This window comes from Mesoplodon densirostris, chromosome 8 (genome assembly GCF_025265405.1).
Source record: "Mesoplodon densirostris isolate mMesDen1 chromosome 8, mMesDen1 primary haplotype, whole genome shotgun sequence".
Classification (NCBI taxonomy): domain Eukaryota; kingdom Metazoa; phylum Chordata; class Mammalia; order Artiodactyla; family Ziphiidae; genus Mesoplodon; species Mesoplodon densirostris.
Genome location: NC_082668.1, coordinates 95058392 through 95081999, shown reverse-complemented (window position 1 = coordinate 95081999; position 23608 = coordinate 95058392). Strand labels below are relative to the sequence as shown.

The following is a 23608-nucleotide window of genomic DNA, read 5'->3' as shown; positions in this document are numbered from 1 at the left end:
TCTTGACTACCATGCTATACTGCTTCTCAAAATGCGAACCAAGACTTTTTTGAGAATGTAAAGGAGATTCTGCTTTGTGATGACATCAGGATTTCTTGCTAACAAGTAGCCCAAACATATTCACCAGAATCAGGGGGTGGTTAAACAAGTGAGGGGATAAGGAAAGAATTGGTATCATGTTTCAAAACTGTTGATCTTAAAATCAATTGTGGAATGAAAAGGCTGTCTGTCATTGCCAAGATTGATAACCCCTGAGAAAACTGTTGTGTGGGGGAACAAATGTACAGAATGAAGAGATCAGCAGAGAAAAACAGCTCTCCTGAGACCCACTGTCAATTTCTTCTTGTGTTTCCTTTTAGACAGGTGAAAATTATCCGGTGGGACAAAGGAGAGTTACTAGAACTCTTGTGTATGTTACTAATCTTAGAAAGAGCTTTCCTAAACTACTCTCTCATTCCTTGTTTGTAAGGGCCCAAAAGATTAAAAATGGTTAAATTATTTTGCGAGCCATTTGTGACATCATTAAATATAACTGGTTCTGTTTGCCTGGTTTACTTACTCATTTTCTCTGGGAGAGTGGACAAATGGGAATTTTAGGGTCATAATTTAAATTATTTTGGTGAAAATTGATACCAAAGGAAGAAATATAATAACTTGTTCTAATTATAAAATTATTTCTCTTAAAATAATAAACCCAAAACATTAACCAAAGAGCCCTTCTCTAGAGGAAACTAAAAAGGTATTTTTCTTCTTCCAAAGTTAGTGCCTTTGTTTAGCTTTTCAGTGGGGTGATGAATGTATATGGGGATCTCTGCTTGAGCCTGGGCTAGAGTTTAAATATACGTGGACACATTTGGTAGAAACATGGGACAGCCCTAAAGAAGATTTGTAAGGGGGACTGGAGGTCTTCCAAGGAGAGAACTCATTTTAAAGAAAGGAGGAGCCAGGCATGCCTGTCCCAGTAATGGAGGTCTCACGACACATCTCTGGCACCTCTGGTGGCAGAAGAGCAGCAGTGTGGTCTGGCAGAGTGCAAGCTTGGTGACATGACAGCAGTGCCTGGTGAAATGGAAGTGCTCAGCAGATGTTGGAGAGAGCCACCACAGATGTTGTGAGATTATTTGTGAGAACACCTGAATTCCAGAAGTACCTGACTTCACAGAGCACTTGGACCTCCAGAGGACTTGAGAACATTTCAGAGGGTATTGAGGTCCTGTGGACGGAGGCTGGGGAGGCCTGGGGAAACTCAGGGTGCATTCATATTTGTACAAGAAGATTTTCAGTACAATTAGAGGCTACTATATATATATATATATAGAGAGAGAGAGAGAGAGAGAGAGAGTTGATATATATATATCATGTTGCTGAATATGTAGATATCTTACCATTTAGGGTCTTTAAAGAGCTTTCTAAAACGGTTAAAGCTGGTCAAAAGGTACAAACTTCCAGTTATAAGAAATAACAAATAAGTTCTGGGACTTCCCTGGTGGCACAGTGGTTGAGAATCCGCCTGCCAATGCAGGGGACGTGGATTCGAGCCCTGGTCCGGGAAGATCCCACATGCCGCGGAGCAACTAAGCCGGTGCGCCACAACTACTGAGCCTGTGCTATAGAGCCTGAGAGCCACAACTAATGAAGCCCACGCGCCTAGAGCCGCAGGCTCCGCAACAAGGGAAGCCATGGCAATAAGAAGCTGCGCACCACAACGAAGAGTAGCCCCTGCTCGCCACAACTAGAGAAAAGCCCGTGAGCAGCAACGAAGACCCAACGCAGCCAAAAATAAATAAATAAATAAATAAATAAATAAATAAATAGATCAATTAAAAAAAGAAAAGTTCTGAGGATGTAATGTACAGCATGGTGACAGTATAGTTAACAATGTATATTAACAATATGGTTAACAGTATAGTTAATGATACTGTATCATACATTGCAAACTTGCTAAGAGAGTAGATCTTAGAGGTTCTCACCACAAGAAAAAAAATTGTAAGCATGTGAGATGATAGATGTTAAACTTATTTTGGTAATCATTTTGCAATATATACATATATCAAATCATTATGTTATGCATGTAAAACCAATACAGTGTTATACATGAATTATATCTCAGTAAAACTGGGGGAAAAAGTTTCTAAGCATTCATTAATTGACACGTCACTGATTTGAAGTTTAGCATTGTTATACAGTATATATTCTCAAGCTCTGTACTTGAACATAGAATCAGAAAATATGAGTAAGTTAAAAACTTTATGGTAATGATCTTTTAACATTTGGATTTTATTACTTTTCATATATTATTGGGTAGAGAAGGCTTTGAGGAAGAATGGCTAGTGGGCAACAGAAAACAAATAAGTTGTTTTTAAATTGCCACTGATTAAATAAATGAATATTTTCAACACCTATTTATTCAATAGTGCATTTCAGAGAGTAACTGGTTAATAAATATTTGTTAAATAAATTTTTCTGATAAGGCCATTGGGCCTCAGGAAGCTTAATTGGTCAGTTTCAGGTCACCTAGCAATGCAAAGGTTTAAATACAAATTAGGAGGACTAAGCTTTCTAGTGTGAGATCAGAAAAAACCATGAACATGTCAAAGACTGCAAAAACATATATGAATTTTTTTGTTAACCCCTTTCCATATATTATGCATCCTTTGCTACAGTAGAAACCAATGCTCTGTAGATTGTGGTATAAACTTTTCTTAGTAGTTACTTTTTATCAGTATTTCTGATTTCCAGAGCATGTCTGATTTATATTTAATTTTATTTGAGCTTTGCATAATTATCCAGGGAAATTCTTGTTAGAGTTGACAAGAAGCTTTGGGAGGTCCAAAGGTGTCCGTTTCTCCTGGGAAAGTTGGGAGCAGGGAGGAAGGCCACAGTCAATTCCACATGAAGACTGTGGGCGGGACTGGGTTAACTCTGGCCACATCAGGCATTGTAAGTTTTCATTTCATTACCATTTGGTTTAACAACTGGAATAATAGAAATAGAAATTTTATGGCAAAATGAAATTTACCTGTTGACTATTTTGACAGAAAGTGGAAACTGCTAATTTAGGAGACTCCATCTTCATTTTTACAAATCATTATAGTAACGTTATAGTCCGATGAGCATTTATGAAGTAGCTGTAGTGTCGAGATCTATAGAATGATGATTTGAGAACTTGCGTAAGAAAAGGATGGGCCTGAACTCAGTGTCTTTCAGAACTGTCACAGCAATACTGTGTATTTTCCTTTTTTATAAATTGTGTTTTGCTTGTTTTGGACTAGTAATTGAAATTTTGAAATGTTCTTGTATTGCATTATTATACTGACAGTGCTGATTGAAAGCCATCTTAGAAGTTTGAGGAAGACTTGTTAGAGAGATTGCACTGTTTCACTTTTCTACTTTATTCTACACAGAGTCTTTGGGAAAAGCCCAAGAAAATTACCTACCTAGGTTTCTTTAATGTCTAAAATGTCTATAATCCTCTTTATTTGGAAAGTCTATGAAATATGTCTACACTGTAAACTATATTTTATCAAGCCTTTATATCCTGAATCAGAAGGCATTTCTGAGTCTTTTTTGGTTTTTCTGTTCTTGCACTCCACAGTCTTAAGCACTGGCTCCTTTATTTAAACAAACAAGCAAACAAACAAACCCAATTAAACAAAAACATTTTTCCCATAATTATCAAAGTGACACATGCCTATTAACATAACAATGAAATAAATTATCCATAGTGCCATTTCCCAGAGATAACTACTGCTATGACTGTGATTTCTTTCTTTCTAGATGGGGGTAGATGTATAATTTTTCATTTTTTTTGACCATTGGCTTTGCAAGGGGTCCATGAGCAGTCGCTGGCTCCCCACTGGTTCAGTGTTACTACATCAGAAATGGGTCTTACTTTTCATTGGCTTATTTACTCCTAAAACCTACTCAGAGAAGTAGAGTCCAATTATTATTGACTCACCTCCTTTCTTATGCTTAGGGAACTAATAGTAGGAATTGAAACATTCTTTAAGCCAAGTAATGCTGATACATGAAAGTTTTCTCTAATTTATTTGCTGAAAGCAGAGCATTATCAACTAAAACATGTTCATTATGACTAATGGTCTCTTCCTAAGGCAAGATAATCACAACAGTATTCTTAAGAAAATTCTCTGTCTAATTGGGGTCAAACTCATGTACAGTTTTGTGTCAGCGTTTTCACTCAACATTGCATTACCAGCATTTTCCATGTCACAAAATATTTTTCAAAAAGATTATTTTTAGTGGTTTCGTGAAATTTATTGAATTGGGAATACCATCATTTACTTAACTAACTTTACTATATTTGGATATTTTGGTTGTTTCCATGTTTTAGAAACATTTTTGCTTTTATAACACTGTGGCAAAACTACTTGTATATAAACCTTTGACCTTATTTAAGACTACTTCCTTGAGAATATATGCTTTAAGGATTCAGTAACCTCTTTTTTTTAACATCTTTATTGGAGTATAATTGCTTTACAATGTTGTGTTAGTTTCTGCTTTATAACAAAGTGAATCAGCTATACATATACATATATCCCCATGTCTCCTCCCTCTTGAGTCTCCCTCCCACCCTGCCTATCCCACCCCTCTAGGTGGTCACAAAGCACCGAGCTGATCTCCCTGTGCTATGCAGGTGCTTCCCACTAGCTATCTATTTTACATTTGGTAGTGTATATATGTCCATGCCACTATCTCACTTCATCCCAGCTTACCCTTCCCCCTCCCCATGTCCTCAAGTCCATTCTCTATGTCTGCATCTTTATACCTGTCCTGCCCCTAGGTTCTTCAGAACCATTTTTTTTTTTTTTTTTTTTGCTGTACGCGGGCCTCTCACCGTTGTGGCCTCTCCCGTTGCGGAGCACAGGCTCCGGACGCTCAGGCTCAGCGGCCATGGCTCACGGGCCCAGCTGCTCCGCAGCATGTGGTATCCTCCCGGACCAGGGCAAGAACCCGTGTCCCCTGCCATGGCAGGCGGACTCTCAACCACTGCGCCACCAGGGAAGCCCAGGCTCAATTTTCAAGGGAACTTATTCCAGGACAGTAAAAGTTCTATAAATGTTTAACAAATTGAAATGAATAAAAAATAAAATCTGAACCAAATGGGGGCTTTTGTTTAATCATTCTCATATTTCTATTCTTCAGAACTTGATCTGCACCTAGTAACTCATTGGTCTTGTGGCTGCCTCTGGATTCATGAGTATGGTGCCTAGAAAGAAATAACCAACAAATCAAAGTCTATTTCATTGATGGTAAGTGGTCTACAAGATGACTCAAAGAGAAGTAACATTTCCAAAAGGCTGACTTAATAAGGGAAGAATACGTTGAATGAATCTGGGTGAGAAGAGAATAGTCCAGACTGTGGGCCTGAAGCCCAGCTTTTTCTCAAAGACATAGCTTACTTCTCCATAAGTCATGACCATTTTCTCCTGTTAGAAAAACTCCTACATAAATTAGGTTTTTATTCTTCCTTGAGAAGAAAACAGATTTATTTCTCTAATAACATTCAAATTTCAAAGAATTTGTGATGTGTATATGAGACCTGAAAGATCGAAAATGTGAGGACCCTCTGTTAAAAAGGCAAAAGGAAAGAAGGAACATTTAATTTTTTTTACCTCTCTCTTGCCTTTAGTAACTGGGATTGTTAGGAACTTCCATAGTAACTAAAGGAAAATTGTTTAAGACATTCAAGATGCAAAAAAAAAAAAGAAAGATACACAGCATCTGTCATATATTTTAGTGCATGTTGGTACTCAGAGCCAAGACGTTTGTGCTCTTGGGAAAAAAATGCAGACATTATTATTACTTTTATTGCCATCACCTAATTAATAATAAAGAAGATTGTTACAGAAATGAAAGTAAGGAGGCACCAGCAATGCTGACCTGTGTGAAACCTTTTGTAATTCAATGAAAAACGACAAGATGAGAGCATTTAGAGTATTATCTATTTTTTGTGTGTATATGAAATTGGGGTCAAGTAATTTTATTTGCAGGTAACTTTTTTAAGGACTATGTAGTCAATCATATCCATAGTAAATGAGGAAAATTATAATTTTGTATAATTTGGCAACTGAAAAGTATGAAAAGGAAAGCCTTGATAGGGAACTTAAAAAAATCCTGAAAAGTCTGCTTTTATCAAGATACACATAGGGGAGATTTATTATAAATCAACTGATCAGACTATGACTTATCTTCAGGGATGTTACTGGAACTGGCTATTTGAATCTTACCATCACTGGAGGTAATGCTGATCTTTTCACTGACCATAAAGATGTTTCAAAACAGTGACATAAGCTGCACCTTGGCAGAGTCCACAGAGGCCACTGCAGCAACAAATGTATTTAAGTGTTTAGTCCAGCAAAGATGTGATGTTCATCTTGCTTTTACTTCTGCTAGAAGGGCAGAAATGAAGAAACATTCATTTTGGCTACATAAAGTCATTACAAATGAGGCAAGAGGGCAGAAGAGAATAAAGAGCAGGCAGCCGGTCCTTGTCAGGGGGAAAATTAAGAGAAGTTGTGGTGCTTCATGTCCGCGGAGGTGGAATAAGTAGGATTTGCATGTGCATCCACCACTGTCATTTCTAGACTGGCGGGAACCCTGGACTTACACAGCTGATCTGGGCAGGGATTGTGCTCCCGAGTTGCATCAGTGTGTTGAGTTCTAAGAGCCGTATGTGGGACAGAGAACAGACAACATTAACAGATTTCAGGTTTAGGTAGAGGAGAAAGAAGAAGAAATAAAATATAAAGGCAGACCATTCAGTCCAGACTCCTCTTTAGTGAAGAAATCCCTCTCATTGTGTCCTGGAAAAAAGTATGGCCAAGAGTATAGCCCAGTGGGACCCTAATATCAGCCTGTGAATTAGCTGTATCAGAATCTATCAGGGAGCTTTAGAAATACGCCTCCCAGAGGTTCTGATCCAGTAGGTCTGAAGTAGGACTTGGGAGTTTGTATTTTAATAATTCTCTTCAGGTGTTAAAGCCAGTCATGTTTGGGAACCTTTGATTTGAACTCTACTTATGCTACCAATAGCAATACTGAGCTCATTACTATTCTGTTCCTGGTTAGCTGACCTGGTTATAAATTGCTATCTTGTGTCAACAAAAATCTGCATCTTTAAGACTTCCATCCATTTTTTGGTTCTCTCTGGGTCTTTTGAAGTAATTTAAACTTCTTAGATCAAGCTGAAGAATTTGAATTTGTGGTGGAACTAGTCATTGTAGTTTTATGATCTTATCTAGCAGCAAGGTAGTCTGGAAGCAGAGAATGTGAACGATGAAGTGACCTGGATTTGGGGATTGGAATGATGGATGATCAATGATGAACTGAAGAATTTTAGGATGCTAGAGAGGGTAACCATCCATTGCTGAGGAGACAGTTGAGGCCTTCAGAGCAGGTGTGCACTGGTGTATAGTGAGCTGCTACCTGACCGAGAGGTCCAAGAGGGCGCTAGGCCCATGGTTAGCTGGTCTTACACTGATTTCCCAGGCCTGGGTGCAGTAGGTTCTCAGTTGGTATTCTTTTGACTGACTGATTACTGCAATAGGCAGATTAAGTAGATATGTGAGAGGAAAGTGAATTGTACCAGAAAAGGAAAACTGACTAGAGATTTCAGAGGTAAGCAGTTCTTAGTGATGAGAAAATCCAAGTTGTGGCTGAAGTGTGATGGAGTTGAGGATGAGAGTTGTTGAGAAATTTTCTGGTCATCAGCTTGGATGATTCTGTTACTGAGAATGATGGCTGAAGATTGGGGAGAGAGAGCAACTGTGACTCAGATGCTGAAGTATTTGAGCAAAGTGTTTGGAGGTGATATGGATGTGAAATAGAAATGGAAAAGAGGATGCAGAGAGCATGGAGGGCAAGGTCCTGGCTCTGCCTTGTGGGTGAGTTTGGGCAAGTCACACATCCATTCTGGACCTCCGTATTCTTTTGAGTTAGTAACCTGAGATACAGTGATCATGTATGTAAAAGCTACTTTGAAAAGATAGACAATCTCTAAGGACTGTCCTAGTTTTGAGATCATGTAACACAACTATAGTTATTATACCATATCAATGTTATGAGATGCCATAAAATGTATTACAGTAAAGCTACAATTTCACTTGAAAGAAAAATATCTAAAGCCACTACCCTAGCCCAAGCAGCCAAACAACCATTAAGCTAAGTGACTTTTATCTCTGAAATTAGTAGGTCAAGTTTGAGGAAGATGATTCTAATATTTCTTTTTCTTTCATTTAGCACATGTTGGCACCCTTTGAAAGATCCAGAAATCCACATGTTGAACATGAATCTAGGGCTGCGGTTGCTGCAAAGGTATCTTCCACAACTTGATTTTCTATAATATCAATTACTCAGGTAAAAATATGATACCACTATATGGTCCTCTGATTCTGGTATTTGGTTTTCAAATTTGTTAGAATTAGTTATAATTCTGTTAACTCTTAGTTCTGGAGACTAGATGTTTTCTTCCAAGGTTTCTTTACATATCTCTTGAATCGTGGCTCCTCTTCTGACTTTGGAATATTCAAAACTCCACCCAATCTAGGGGGAAAATGCAGTTACAAAGATTAGTCTAAGCATTTCTTACATTGGCTCTACTTTATATGGTATTGCTTCCACTGTGGAGTACAATCTCAAAATCTCACGCATATCCAAAGTTGGATTCAGATATGATTTCTATTACTTGGTCTCTTGTTCTACGTTTCTCATACAGTATTTGCCAGCTAGTCCTTTAGGAGGTTCCAAAGCTTAAAACATACACTTTTGGCAAAGGAAGGAGATATTCCCAGATTCATAGTGTTCCTCCTTGCAGTATACTTGAGAGAAAACAAAAGTCCATTTCTAAGAGCCCAGTCCTTGACAGAGGCATTATTTATGGCCTAAGAACATCATAAATACTGTAGATTCTTTATTTAAACCCTCCCTGAATGGTGTTGGTTCTAAGAAGCTGGAGGCCAGAGTTGAAGAGAGGAAAAACATTCTTCTGAGAAAGGTGAGATCAATTTTCCAATGTTTGGAAGGATTTTGTCAATTTATAACTAATTCAAGTCTAATGATGATCACCATACACATCTATTATTCTCAGCAAAATATGATACAGAACAGTTGGCTGTAAGTTATTTCAAACCCTTTTGCTAAAGAAATAACAAACATAGAAAGCTCAGGGAAATCCTGTACCTAACAGAAGAACCTATTTGGGAACTAGACATCCCAAGACAGATCTGGGAAAAAAGGTTATCAAATTGTTCTCTGTGCTTTGAATTACAGAGATTGAAAGTGAAACAATGGTAGCTTGCATAAAAGGAGACTAAACAATGGAAAAATAATTTTGGAAGGCACGAATGAGAATCTTTTGTATTACTTTGGCATTTTTCCTGGTCCTACATTTCTGTAATATGGCTGTGCCATTTCCTTGCTCTGTTTTGCTCTCAATTTCACATATTGAATATTAGGGGTTGAATTGTGTCACCCATAAAACATCTGTTGAAGTCCTAACCCCCTCAGAACATAACCTTATTTGGAAATAGGGCCTTTACAGAGGTAACTGAGTTAAAATGAGGTCATAAGGGTGGGCCCTAATCCAATATGACAAATGTCTTTGTATAAAATAAATTTGGACACAGAGATACATGTACATGGAGGGAAGATGATGTAAACACACAAGGGAGAAGACAGACATGTGAAGATGGAGGCAGAGGTTGGAGTTATGCTGTCACAAGCCAAGGAATACCTGGGGCCACCAGAAGCTGGGAGAGAGCCATGGAACAGATATGCCCTCATAGCTCTTAGAAGGAACCAATCTTGCTGATACTTTGATTTTGGATTTCTAGCCTCCAGAACCACGAGACAGTAAATCTCCTTTAAGCCACCCAGTTTACGGAACTTTGTTATGGCAGCCCTAGGAAATTAATACACTGTACTCATACCAAACCTAGGAACTTTCAATGTTTCATCCCATCCTTTGCTGCCTATTGGGAAGTAAAATTTCAGACCCTCTAAAATGCCCTTAACTCTATCCTCCACCCAGTTTCTTCTGCACAGTTGTAGATGAATGGCAGGTAAATATAGTCCCTGTTGGGAGGATTTTCACTTGTTCAGAAAGGTTGAACTGTATAAGTGGTGTGAATTGCATGTGAATTGTGATGCAGATTACTTCATGTCAGGACCAGTAAAACCTTAGACCTTAAGCGTCTCCCAGATGAAGGAATATTGACAGATCTTAACTATGGGGATGGTGTTGTGATAATAACCAATTCAGACTAGAATATTGCTTTTCTCCAAAGAAGATTCAAACAGGGAGTCAATAACATGAAACTTTACAACATCTAGTCCAAGATGAAATATTAGTTCAGGCATCGACTAATCAAGATTGTCTTGCCCCTTGTGTTCTTGTGTTGGGAAATAACTTAGTTCAGTATCTTTAAGATTTATTCACCTTGTGAATTTGCACTGATCACATTCATTGAACTGCGGAGTGGAGCCAAGAACTGTATTTCGAAACTGAACTGGTGATAGGCAGACTGTGTTTCAGCCCTTGGAGTAAATCCACCCATATTAAATATTGAAGGGTTTCTTTATGATGCTCTAGAGACATTTTCATCATGCTGTATTCTTTGTGATATGCCGAGCCCAACCACAGCATTTGAATGCTTTTTTAAAATAGGTAGATTCTCTTGGTAAAAGTTACTTGAAAAGCTGGTATGAATGAATGACAGAAAATACCCATGTGGACATTTAAAAAATATAAATAAAATATACTTGGTGAAAAGGGAAAATATAAATATTTTAACGTATACATGTGTATGTATGTTCATACTCATATCCATACATATTTTAAGTCCAGTTTATATATCTATGGAGAAAGGAATTCATTTGCATGCTCATGAGTCCTTTACTTTATGTCATCATAGTCCTTTGTCAGTTAGATATTGTTAACCACCATTGCTACTACTGGTAGTGCTACTATTACTGTAGTTACCATTTAGTGGGTATTTACTAAGTACCAGTGATGTGATAATTACTTTGTCTACATAGAACCTTTTAACACCTTTGACAGGAAGTATATATCTTTGTCTCCATTTTTCAGACTAGGAAACTAAGGCTCAGTGATATGAAGTAGCTTGGAGATTACACAGTGGTGGAGCAGGGATTAGAAATCCAGAGCTTTTTGACCCCAAAGCTTTGTTCTTATCTACTTTGCAATTCGGTTTCAAGTGTACTGTTGGGAACACAAAACATCCTATTAGGACAGGTAAAGACCCTACTCTGAGAGCTCAGTTCTAAGTTGGCAGAGATCGGTGCACAGCTGACATACATACAAGGAAACAGCAGGAGTGCCTCAGGGACTGAATGATGCAAAAGTAGCACTAGTGGAGAGAGAAGCCATTCCTGGCACTAAACAACCAGCACCAGCGCCTTTTAATAAAAGTAATGAGGACTCAGTCTCTTAGTGTATACCTCATGCAGCCATGGATGAAGACTGAGAACCTTATGTAATGAGGGCCCTGATCCAGGAAATGACCAGCCAGCACAACACTGCAGGGGACAGGAACATGCCGAGTGTGCAGAACAGACAGAAGGCTAGCAAATTTGGGTGACTTGAGAAGAGGAAATGGGTGACATGAGAACAGAGACAGCTCTCTTGACCACCACTGGCTAAGAGGAGGAATTATAAGTTAATATAAGAAACCCATATGGAACTGTTTAAAATCATGGCCATGAATCCTTTAACACTCTTCTCATGGAGAGATAGGGGTCTGTGTCTCCTCTCCTTGGATCTGAGCAGGCTGGTGACTGCTTCGGCCAAAAGAGTATGATGGAAGTGATGCTATGTCACTTCTGAGGCTAGGTCACAAAAGACCATTCAGCTTCTACCTCATCACTCTTGAGCCCTGAGACTCCAGGTAAAAAGTCTGATTACCCTGAGGCTGCCATACTGGAAAGGTCGCATACAGGTGCTCTGGCTGATAGTCTCAGCTAAGTCCAATGTTACAGCCATTTTCCTTCCCCCGTAAGGTGTCAGACGTGATTGAGGCCATCTTCCAGCTGAATGTAGCAGAGTGATCACCATCAACATCATGTGGAATAGATGAATCACCCAGATAAGCTCAGCCCGAATTCCTGATAGATAGAATCATGACTCATAGTAAAATTGTTGTTTTAAACTATTGGGTTTCAGAATAATTTATGTAGCAATAGATAAGTGGAACTCCTAGGTATGGAATTCATAGTTCATTAACCATTTCTACTCATTAACCTGGTGGAATAATTGCATGTGGAACTTTGGGGTGAGATGTAGAACAACAGGGGTCTCCATCCTGAGTTGTATTGTGAGGTCTCAGAATATGTATCGCAGTGTTATTGAATGACGTTGGTTATATAGGAAAGCAGTCTGCCTGGAAAAGGAATAGATCATGAAAGTGGAGACTCAAGTCCTGGGCCAGATCTTTGTGGTTTGGACTCTAGCTTTAGTTCTCCTACTGATACACTGTCAGAACTTGGGCAAGTCTTACAAACTTGTTAATATTTGGTAATAATACCTGCTCTACCTACCACCTAGGGGAGGATGTGACCTTAAGAAAAATATGAGCTAGTATTGTGAAAGCAATTTAAAAAGTAGGAAGCACTGCAAAAATGAGTTACTTCTCGGTTGATTCAGAGAGCTTATTTATACTGCTGCTTTGGCTTGTCACATTGTATTCCCTACTCCTTGCACCTAGAATAGGACAAAGTTTATAGTAGGTGCTTGATAAGTATTTGTTGAAATGGCTTCTTAGAGTTAACACTAGATAGGGGAGAAGATCTAGTTAGAGACTAGTGGAGACTTTTTATAATGTTTGTAGTATAAAAGATGTTAGACATAATCCATTCCCACCCATCTTAATTTTCTAATGCACTCAATAGAATACCATATATTTGAACTTGACAAATATTAGTAGAAAGCCAGATGAAGCCTGTCATCCAGTGGTTGCAGTGGGTACAATACTTACCAGTTCTGCCTTTAAATAGTAGAAAGCATGATAAGAGAGAAGGATAACGAGAAGAGATAGAGATGTGCATCATTTCAGTGATTAATGAATACAACATTGTCCAAAGTTTATTGCCTGGAAAATCAAGCTGCTAGAAACACTGGGTGTCCGATACTGACAGAATGCCTTGGATCCTCTAAAGAGCTACAGAGGAAGTTCACAGGCCAGTGTTGCCTTGTATGGTTAAAAGAATCACTGTGAGCCTCTCCTGTGTCAGACCCAACTCCAGCTGCTCAGGAGAGTAGACGTGTAAAAGATGCGGTCCCTTCCCTTGGGGAGTTTACAGTCTAGAAGGAGGGCGCTGCCTTCAAGTTGTTTTTGTACTTCATCTGTGAAACAATGTTTTAGATGCTCTCCTTTCCCTGCCCAGTACTTTCTTCCTTCTAGAATTTGGGGAATCTGCTTATAACAACAGAAATCTACTGGGAAGTTGTACAGATGGGGAGAGCCCTTCCTTCCCTTTTCTTCATCCTTTTTGGCACTCAGTTCCTCCCCTATCAAGTAAGGATCACAGTTTCTTTACTGTCTTTGGAGTAATAAAAAAAAAATCCAGAATGCATCTAGAACAATGCTTGCAGTGGCAGCTGGGTAAAGTATCCTCCCCACAATCTCCCTTTTCCCTTTAAAAGTACTGAAGCATTCTGTTTGTCCACAATGTTCTGAAATTTGTGCAGCCCTCACGAGGATTAGGGATATATTTCTGTGGTTTGATTCAGTTCCTTATCTCTCTGAAGTAGGGCGGTGGATGAAAAGAATTACTTGTATTGCAAAATTGAAAGAGTGTCTAAAGACTCTTTATCTCCAAATAGCTCTCTTCTGATGCCCTGAAATTCCATCAGAAATCTATTTCTTGGAGGTAGTTGGTTTTTAGACTCCCTATTAAAATGCAAAATTTCTCCAAGCCAGAAGGGGGCAGTGGAGTGTAGTGGAAATGGGAGTAAGTTTTAAGCCATACAGACCTGAGTTTAAATACGGAGTCTTCCACTTTGTTGCCTTGGGCAAGTTATTTAACCTCCTGAGCTTCAGTTGTGTTTTTTTATTTTTTCCATAAAATGTCTTGGACGGTTGTCATAAGGCACATAAATAATGTATGCAAAATGGTAGACAGTCAACGAATGGTGGTTATTATACATGAGCTATGCTATCACATCAGCTTATCAAAACTACCATAGGGTAGGTATACAGGGAAGGAAGAGCCAACCAGAAGAGTAAAGAGGGCCAAAAAAGGAAGGTGGACAGGCCTTCAAAATATTGCCTGAGTTATAATTTGTCTAGAGCAAGGGATCTGTGAATTTGAATGGGAAAAACTTAAGTATTTTCACTAAATTCTAACTGAAATTTAATATTTCCTTTTATTATGTATATAAGCAACAAACCCCAATTATATCAGCAGTATCTGTGAATTTTTCACCAAATCATAAAATTTTTTAATAACATATTATAGTGGTTGCAGATATTTCAAAATACTTTGTATGCTAATCACTACTTTAAACTTATGATAAATATTATTCTTGCTCCTGACACTTGCTATTTAATATATTAATAAAAAAGCACAAATACTGCTATGCCACAAAATTGCTTTTAAAAATGTTTTTATAACAGTATTTCAAGATGATTGTCTCCTTTTGCAATCTTACTCATTTCTTATGTGTATTCTGCAAAGGGGTCCATGCAGTCCCACTTCCAAAAGAATTGAAATCAGGATCCTGAAGAGACACTTGCGCTTCCACGTTCGTTGCAGCACTATTCACAATAGCCAAGATATAGAGACAACCTGAGTGTCCACTGATGGATGAATGAATAAAGAAAATGAGATTGATATATACAATGGAATATTATTCAGCCTTAAAAAAGAAGGAAATCCTGCCATTTACAATGACATGGATGGATCTGGAGGGCATTATGCTAAGTAAAATAAGCCAGACACACATGGACAAGTACTATATGATCTGACTTATCTGAGGAATCAGAAATAGTCAGATTCATAGAAGCAGAGAGTAAAATGGTGGTTACCAGGGGCTGGCAGAGGGGGAAATGGGAAGTTATCTTTCCACAGGCATAAAGTTTCAGTTATGCAAGATAAATCAGTTCTAGTGTCTATAGTTAACAAGATTGTATTGTACAGTTAAAAATTTGTTAAAAGGGTAGATCTCCTGGGACTTCCCTGGTGGTCCAGTGGCTAAGACTCCACGCTCCCAATGCACGGGGCCCAGGTTCTATCCCTGGTCAGGGAACAAGATCCCACATGCCGCAACTAAGACCAGGCGCAGTTAAAGAAATAAGTAGGTAAGTAAGTAAGTAAATAAATAAATAAATAAAGGGTAGCTATCCTGTTAAGTGTTACCACAATTTAAAAAAAAGTGGTGCAGCCACTCTGGAGAAAAAAGTGGTTCCATAGATATTACTGGATGGCTAAAGGGGACCATGGCACAAAAAAATTAGAGAAATTTTGTCTAAAGCAAAACCAGCTGGCTAGTATAGCTAATCAGGGTCACTGAAGAGTTTATCTCCTTTTCTGAGGTTTATTGGTAACAATAGAGATTCTTACCACTCTGGCCTTCTATAAATCAAGCAAAGGGAATGGGAGCTATTCTATATATTTATCTCTATCTCTCTATCTCTATTTATCTCTGTATCTATCTCTCTATATCTATGTATTTTTTTCTTCTCATTTTCACATCCAGGAGTGATCATTGTGGACAAATATGAGAATTGTGTCAATTAAATGTATTACAAAGAGAAAGTTAAAAAGAAACATTGCTGTTTGACCTTGAATATCATATCTCTTTCTTATGAGTGGGAAGTAAATATTGTTAGTGCTGTGGGGAGATTGGGACAGACCAGTTTATTATTTTTACCGACACAGTTGAGATGCTCAGTCTGTTCATTCCAGTCCCCTCATCTGTGAGATGGTCAAGACATATGGAAAGTGCTTTGGGGACTTTCTGCCTGGCTCCCATAGCTTCTCCCTTGACTTTTCTGGGTCTTTCAGGTTAGTTTTATTTGGGGGTAGCTGAAGGGATACTGAACACTAGTAACAAAGTCTCTTCTCAAATACTGTGATTGATAAAGCATTATGGCAAGGCTAGGAGACTCAGGTATATGGCTGGGTGCAGAGAGAGGGAGAAAGAGAAAAGACCAAGAAATTCCACATGCAGTTGACCTGGAAAGAGCTCCAGACTAGTGGAATTCCTTCCTAGACTAGTGGCTTCAGTCTTTTTTGCTCATGTAGTCTGTAAAATAACTTGGAAAGATCCTTTGTGAGTTGACATCTAAAATTTTTATCATAAATTTAAATAGTTACAAAGTATATTTTAGCTGATGTACTGAATATTATATCCATGATTAAAACTATATTTTCATCAAAACTTTGGAGCTGCAGATTTAGCTCATTAAATTTATGGAGAGTGTCCATCATATAAATTAATTGGCAAAGCTAGTCCTTATTGTCAAACCATTCTGCCAAATTGGACTTACTTTCTGTCAGAAAAAAAAATCTTATTTCATTTTTTAATTCAAATGAATGTGTTAGTATGTGACCCTTTGGAACCTTCTTGCTTCTGGATTCCTACTGTAAGAAATGAAGGAAGGAAAGAAGAGAGTGAGGGAAAGAAGAAGGAAAGAAAGAGGCTTGCCATGAGTGTTTCACCTCCCTTCAGTGTTTCTTTTTGAAACGCTCCTGCTTTTCTCTCAAAGGACTCTCCCTCAGGAAGAAGCTCTGGAGGTTTTCACACCTCAGGACAATGCACCTGAGTAGGACTGTTGTGGGTGAAGAGTGTGCTTTTCTTTTGCAAAGTAGGAGAAGGATTATTGGAGGAGTGTGCTTTTCTTTTGCAAAGAAGGAAAAGGATTATTGGAGGAAAAAAAGAGTCCTTGAGACATGATTTTAGCAGATTAATTTCAAGAAAGAGGATATGTGGAAGTTGAAGATTTGGCAGTTGATTCCCCAAAGCTCTCCCTTCCCCTGGAAAGCCCTCAGAAAGTCTTCATGCACCAGGACAAATGTCGCTGCACCCCAGTTTGAAGACCACTGAGCTACTTTAACTCATTTATTGCAATTTGCCCCAGTTCATCTTGATAGTTAGTGGCAGAGACCAGAACAATCTATGGGTCTTGAACTCTGCACCACTGTATCCATCACTGCCCCAGCGTGGCCACAGGCCATTGGAATTGAGGTGGGTGGATTGAAACACTGTCACCCCAGGAATTAACCAAGTTGAGTAGATTATTATTATTTTTCTTTGTAAACTCCACATGGTTAAACAGCCTTTTTTGTTTCACAAAACATAAATGCCCTGGCTTTGTTTTTCTGTTTCTTTCTGAAAAACACTGCCTTTGTTCTTACAGTCCCGCTGAGAAGGAGGAGAACACAACTTCTCATTTCTATGCCGTCCTTGCCACTGAGCAGCAGTGTGGAGCGAAGGCCTCCTTTGCAACACAGGAGTCGTTTATGTTTGGCATGCTCAGAGGCTGAACAAACTGATAGGTCTCTTCCTTCGTGTTTCCACACCCCAGTGGAGTGGGAAGGGGGTGTCCCATCAGTACAATGGTTGGACCAATTGCATTTTTCCCCCATAGGCGTGAATTTGCATGGAAATTGCTGCTCTGTGTTGGCAGGACTCTTCTAAACATTTCACCCAAAGAATTACACCCAACATGGGAGTGTGGCCTCTGGGCTGTATCTCTGTTGGATGAGGAAAGTGAAATTCCTCAATGAGAAAGGACTTGCCTCAAGTTTTCAGATTCAGGAATTACCAGCGTAACACTCCAGCAGATTTTATGGTCTCCTGAGTTGTCTGTGTAAACGTTGTAAATGCTGGGGTGGTGCAGGAGTCATTGGGGGTGGGAGCTGGGTTAAGGATTTTGATCTTGTGTTAAAGTATTTCCCCAAATTCTCTGATTGTGGCAGGCAAAAATACTGACTGTGTTGCAGGTTGGAGGAGGAGCAAAGTGGGAGCAGAGTAGGAAGGAAAGTCAGGCAAAATAGTGCAGTGACCGCCACGCCTCTCACCTCAGGCACCTCATGTGACCACATGGCCCCAGGTCTCTCCTTTCTCCTACCACCTAACCTTGTTTTGAGGAATGTGCCCAATATCCGACATCCGGTAGTTATCCCTCAGTATGGATTGAAGTTTACTGAAGCTTTTCCTGGGACACAGTCTCCTGTACCTCGGAGACGGAATGAAAAGCTTGGCCTGAGGTTTCAGCCGTTGTGAACAGGTGGGGGACGTTTTCAGTTTTTATTGTATTTGGTAAATCTCTGTATGTAGGTAATTGCCTACTCTCTCTAGACTCAAGATTGGCCCTGTTTTGACACCTCAGTCTTATGAAATGACCAGAAATTGGGTCTAATCCAGAAACTGAGGGGGTGAAAATGTCTCAGTGTTGGCGGAGTGTCGGGATGCTGAAGTGCTAGATGAATATCTAGAAAATTCCTTCAGAGACCTTCCAGCCATGGCCATGGTTCCTCACAGAGGGTTAGAGCCCCAGGAGGTCCAAGGAGGGCTCCAGGCACCACTGTCAGCTAACTCCAAAGAGAGAGGTCTGAAATGTTAGCAGTTTTATGTCTGTGGAGAGGAGGAGGGGCATTTGGGAGCTGGAGTGGTTTGAACAGGGGAAGCTGACAGGGCTCTTCACTTCAAGGGCTTAAAGAGAAAACACAGCATATGTATGAGGTAATATCAAATAGGAATAAAAACATAAATTCAATCAAGTATGAACCTTTGAATTATTAATACGCCTGAAGTTCCCTCGGGACAGAGGAATCTGCTAGGTGGCTTTTAATGCAAGGTTTAAAAGTTTTGCTCATTTTGATTTTTCATAAATTGCTTTATTTGATGGGGGGTTGGGTCTTTTTATATAATCATGATAATGGAATTTGGATAAGTGGACAGCATTAGAGAAGGGAGTGAGGGTTTGGATTGAAGGAATCAGGACGACGTGAGTGGAAGCAAAAGAAGAGAAGGTAGAGGAAAAGCCAAGGAGGAGGGGCAGAGGCTGCAGGGAGGGCACAATTTAAAGGAACAATCTAGTGAAAGGAAAGAAGCAGCTAATCTTAACTTTCAGGCATCAGGCAGGGGTTGCACACTGGCCGTCCATAGGTCACATCTGCATGTCCATAGGCAAGGGCACACGTAGTTTAAAAATATATTAAGGGCCTCCCTGGTGGCGCAAGTGGTTGAGAGTCCGCCTGCCGATGCAGGGGATACGGGTTCGTGCCCCGGTCTGGGAGGATCCCATATGCCGCGGAGCGGCTGGGCCCGTGAGCCATGGCCGCTGGGCCTGCGTGTCCGGAGCCTGCGCGTCCGGAGCCTGTGCTCCGCAGCGGGGGAGGCCACAACAGTGAGAGGCCCGCATACCGCAAAAAAAAAAAAAAAAATATATATATATATATATATATATATATTAAAATTGTCCATATCATTTAAAAATCGAGATATTTCACATTAAAATGTGGGCTTATGAGTTCTATGGGAAAATCAGAAGCGCTGGCACCACCAACCGCAATCCTATGGTGCAATGAGGGGCGGCTGGCTCCCTCTGCTTGGGCAGGAGCTCCACAGTTTGCATGTGCACCCTTGTTGGTTCGTTTGTTTGTTTTCGGCCGCACTGTGCAGCACGTGGACTCTTAGTTCCCGGACCAGGGATCGAACCCCCATCCTCTGCGTTGGAAGGATGGAGTCTCAACCACTGGACCACCAGGGAAGTCCCTGCGTGTGCACTCTTGGTTGCCGCTCTCTTGGTCACCTCACTCGTTTACATCATCTGCTCTGCCTGTGTGGCACTTAATTTGTAAGCTCTGGACTCAGCCTGTCTTGGCCTAGGGAAGGGAGGCTGTCTGTGGCCTGGCTTCCCAAGGGAACTGCTCATCCCTGCTGATGTTCCTGATGACTAAAGGGCGATGTCAGGAATATCGTCCTTTAGTCATCACTGTAAAGGACGTCGGCCCTGGTTGCTTCCCCCGGCACTCATCATCGCCTGCTCTCTTTTCCGAGTGTAGCTCTGTAATAGAGACCTTGGGCTAGAGTCTCCAGAAGGCTGAACCTTAAGTGAGGCGGGGCATGGACATGGGTTGTGCTGCCATATAGTATATACACGAGCTTTGGAGTCAGCAGCGAGGGTACTTGGTTGCCTGAATTGACAGCCGTTACTTTAACTCCCCAAGTACCTGCTGCTCAACACCCTGTGCCACCGTCTTTATGTCTTCTTCATACTCTTGAATGGTGGATTCCTTTCTTTTTTTTTTTTTTTTTTTTTTTTTTTACCAATTAAAGTATCATAATTCAGGGAAAGCTAAGAAAATGCTAATGGGTACAAAAGAATAAGCAAATGATATGTAACATAACAGTAAATAGTCAATAGTAATGGAATATAATGTGAATGGTGTTTTCTGGATTGGTTGGAGAGGAAAGGCCCCCATGGGGCAGGAAGGGTGTTCTATTGGGCAGTAAAGGGATCAAGCTGTAGATATTTAGAAAAGGTCTTTCAGAAGAGAGGTCCTCCTACAATTGAGTTGGTCAAGGCCTGCTGCTAATGTCTATGGATCTTAGAAAGTAAAGAGTACACTTCAGAGTGGGATATCAGGAAAGCTAGGGAAATGTATCATGACATCAGTGAGGGCCCATATGGATGGTGGTCACAAGATCTTTTGAATGTGCTTAAGATCAGAAATTGGAAATGGTGCTTTAGGGAAAGCAGTTTGCCAACCTTAAACACAAATACTGAATTAATAATTTCTATAATAATTAAGTGTATTAATAAAGCTGTGAGAAGAGTCATTGTCCTATACCTTCAGTAGTTCCCTAAGTGGTATGAAAAGTAAATACGTAAATTATATAGCATGCCGGGAAAATCATGCACCTAAGAAATGCATCTAAGAATACGCAGATGTGAGTGGGTGAAAACTCAGACCCATATATCTGATTTATTCTCATATTCGTGGTACTGTGAATTCCATGCTTTGACATTGTTATTATTTTAAATGAACATATTCCTACACCTCTACATACTGAGGTGATTTAGCCCCCTCTTCCAGCAGGGGCTCATAATGGGTTAGTAGGCATTGCAGGCACTCAGATTAGCTTGTCCAGGCTACCCGAATTCCAATCCTGTCTTTGCACCTTCCTAGCTGTTAATCTTGGGCATATTACCTAAACACTCTAAGCTAATTTCTAAAATGGGAGATAAGAATACATAATACATTGGGCTGCTGTATTAAAGGGTAAGTATATCCTTTACATATTTATATGGGGATTAAAGTATAAACAGCCACAGATTAATGTATGAGACCTAGTCGGTCTCAATAAATGGTGGCTTTTATTATGAGGTGATGATTTGTGCTGCTCTTCCTGAAAGCCCTTTTGGAAGGTCTCAGATTCTCTGGGTCAAACTAATTATTAGCCTATCAAGCTGTGTAGCATCTGGATGAGACGAGACTATACCATTTTATTCTCTCAACACGTTTGTAAAGCATCCATAAAACCTGTGTTTACTGAAGAACTCCAGTGGGTAAAATTAGTGACAGGAAAGGCTAAAATGGATGGTTAGCACCAGGTCTGAAATATCAAACAAAAAAGAAGAGAAAGGCTCTTTACAGCCTCTGAGCGTGTGCTTGGTGGAGAAGGAAGGCAGGAGAGAGTGGAGGTGCTTGGACTTCATGCTGGGCGCCTGCTGATTGTGCTAGGAGGGTGGCTGGCTTGAATGACTTACTGTGGTTTGACCTTCCGCTACAGCCTAGAAGCTAAATGAGCCTAATTAAGTGAGCTAGCAAGCAGACAAACACTGCAACATGGGGAGCTGTAAGGGAACCCACTGGATTGGGAGCTTTAAAAGAAACTTTAAGGCTGGGGAAAGGAGGTTCTGGGGAGCCACCCAGTGACCAGGGAAGTGGCCTCGGCCTTGGCCTTGGCCAGCAGTGGCTGTTTGCGTGTTCTCCGGCATGAGCAGTGAGTGGGGAGGGGCGGAGGGTGTAAACACAGTCCAGGCTAGAGATACCTGCTGGGGTGAGTGACCCTGCCGGGTGAGAGCAGCTCTAGCCCAGAGCTAGGGATGTGTGGTCTCCGGCGGTGAAGGAGCCTTTCTGGGCTCCTTAACTTTGAACAGAAATTTCTTCTAATGGTAGTTGATTTTCTTCTAATAAAGTTTTTTTGTGTGTGTGGTTCATGTGGCCAATACACTTGCAAGTGAGGGAGTTGGTGTCAACTTATTGGGCTGTCTAAATTTCCTAAGGTTTCTGAACAGGGCTTAGACTATGATAATGCTGACCCGACCCACTAGAAGGTATCCTGAGAACCAAGTACAAGTGTGAGTGTTGACATGTTTTTGAGATTCATGGGTTACCTGGAGCTGTAGCAGCCGGTCATCCCTGTCTTATTTTCCATGCCTCTGCCTCCCTTGCTCCACTAGCTAAATGTAGATGACTCCCACATGTGTGTTTGGACCAGCACCAGTACCTGGGCCAAACTGACAAAAAAAAAAAAAAAAAAAAAAAAAGAGAGAGGGAGAGAGAAAGAATATTAACTAAATTATTAAGACCCTCGCTCCTACTTCCCCACTTCTGTGTGGGCTTAGAAGCAATCACACTCTGTGGATTCCGACCTGGGGGTCCAAGGCGTGACTTCTGGGCTGCAGTATCCTTCAGTCCCAGGGTTCTCGCTGTGCTCCGCATTCTTAGTTTCCCCCGGCACATTCACTCTCCACAACTGTCTACCCTGCTCCTGCTCTGAGGGACTGTCTTATGTGTCCTGCATCAGCCAGGCTCCCCCGTCCCGCTCCGCTGCATCCGGCCAGCGAAGAGCAGAGCAAGACAACGTGTGGTGTTTGTTCCTGGGCTCCCTGCCTGCCAGGCCCTGTGTTGGCAGTGGCTGCGCTCCTCCGTAAAGGCCACAGCTTCTGTTTGCTGGCTGTCTCCCATAGCCACAGCTGGTGACTCTCTAGGTCAGAGCCCCGGAGAGACAATTCCCCCCAGCTCCTTCCCCTTGACGCTTCAGGCACAGGGGCAGTAACTCCTTCCGCTGCCCTGTTCCAGTTCCAGAGCACATCAAGTCCCTTGTTGGTTTTCTTGAACCCTGCCCCTCCACTGAAAATCATCCCTTCGTGAAACTCTTCCTTTCTCTTCTGTGTATGCATCTGTTTTCTTCTAGGACCACGACTGATCTGTCACTTAAGCCCTCGATGCCTGTGTGGCTACCCTGGTCCCAGGTTTATCCCCCTCGCTCATCTCAGTTAATCCAAGGACGGGGCTTGTATTCTCAGCATCATGGGCTTCCTGCTTGCTTCTCCCTAAACCAAAGCCCACTTGACTAACACCTGTCCAGTCCCTCCCCGCTGAGTGCTGGCTTCCTCTGCTGGACTATACAAACAGCTCTCCTAGAGCCATGACCACAGCCTTGGACCCCTAAACACTGAATTGCTTCTGCTTCTCTAGTTGCTCTTTTCCCCCCGGACCTGCTCAGATACCTTCATACCCTCAATGCCTTCATCATGAGGGCTGAAACCACTGCACTCCTTCCCTTGCTGTAGAGTCCTCCCCACCACCTTCTGCTAGTCTGGCATCTTCC

At 40.8% G+C, this 23608-nt stretch overlaps 1 long non-coding RNA gene across 2 annotated transcripts in view; it reads left to right on the top strand.

Moving 5' to 3' along the window:
- LOC132495087 (uncharacterized) overlaps positions 1–23608 on the top strand; it is a 355499-nt gene that overhangs the window by 34916 nt on the left and 296975 nt on the right. For both annotated transcript variants that reach the window (XR_009533204.1, XR_009533203.1), the window contains 2 exons: positions 5164–5270; positions 8260–8334. This is a non-coding gene — a long non-coding RNA (uncharacterized LOC132495087). The remainder of the gene's footprint in view (positions 1–5163; positions 5271–8259; positions 8335–23608) is intronic.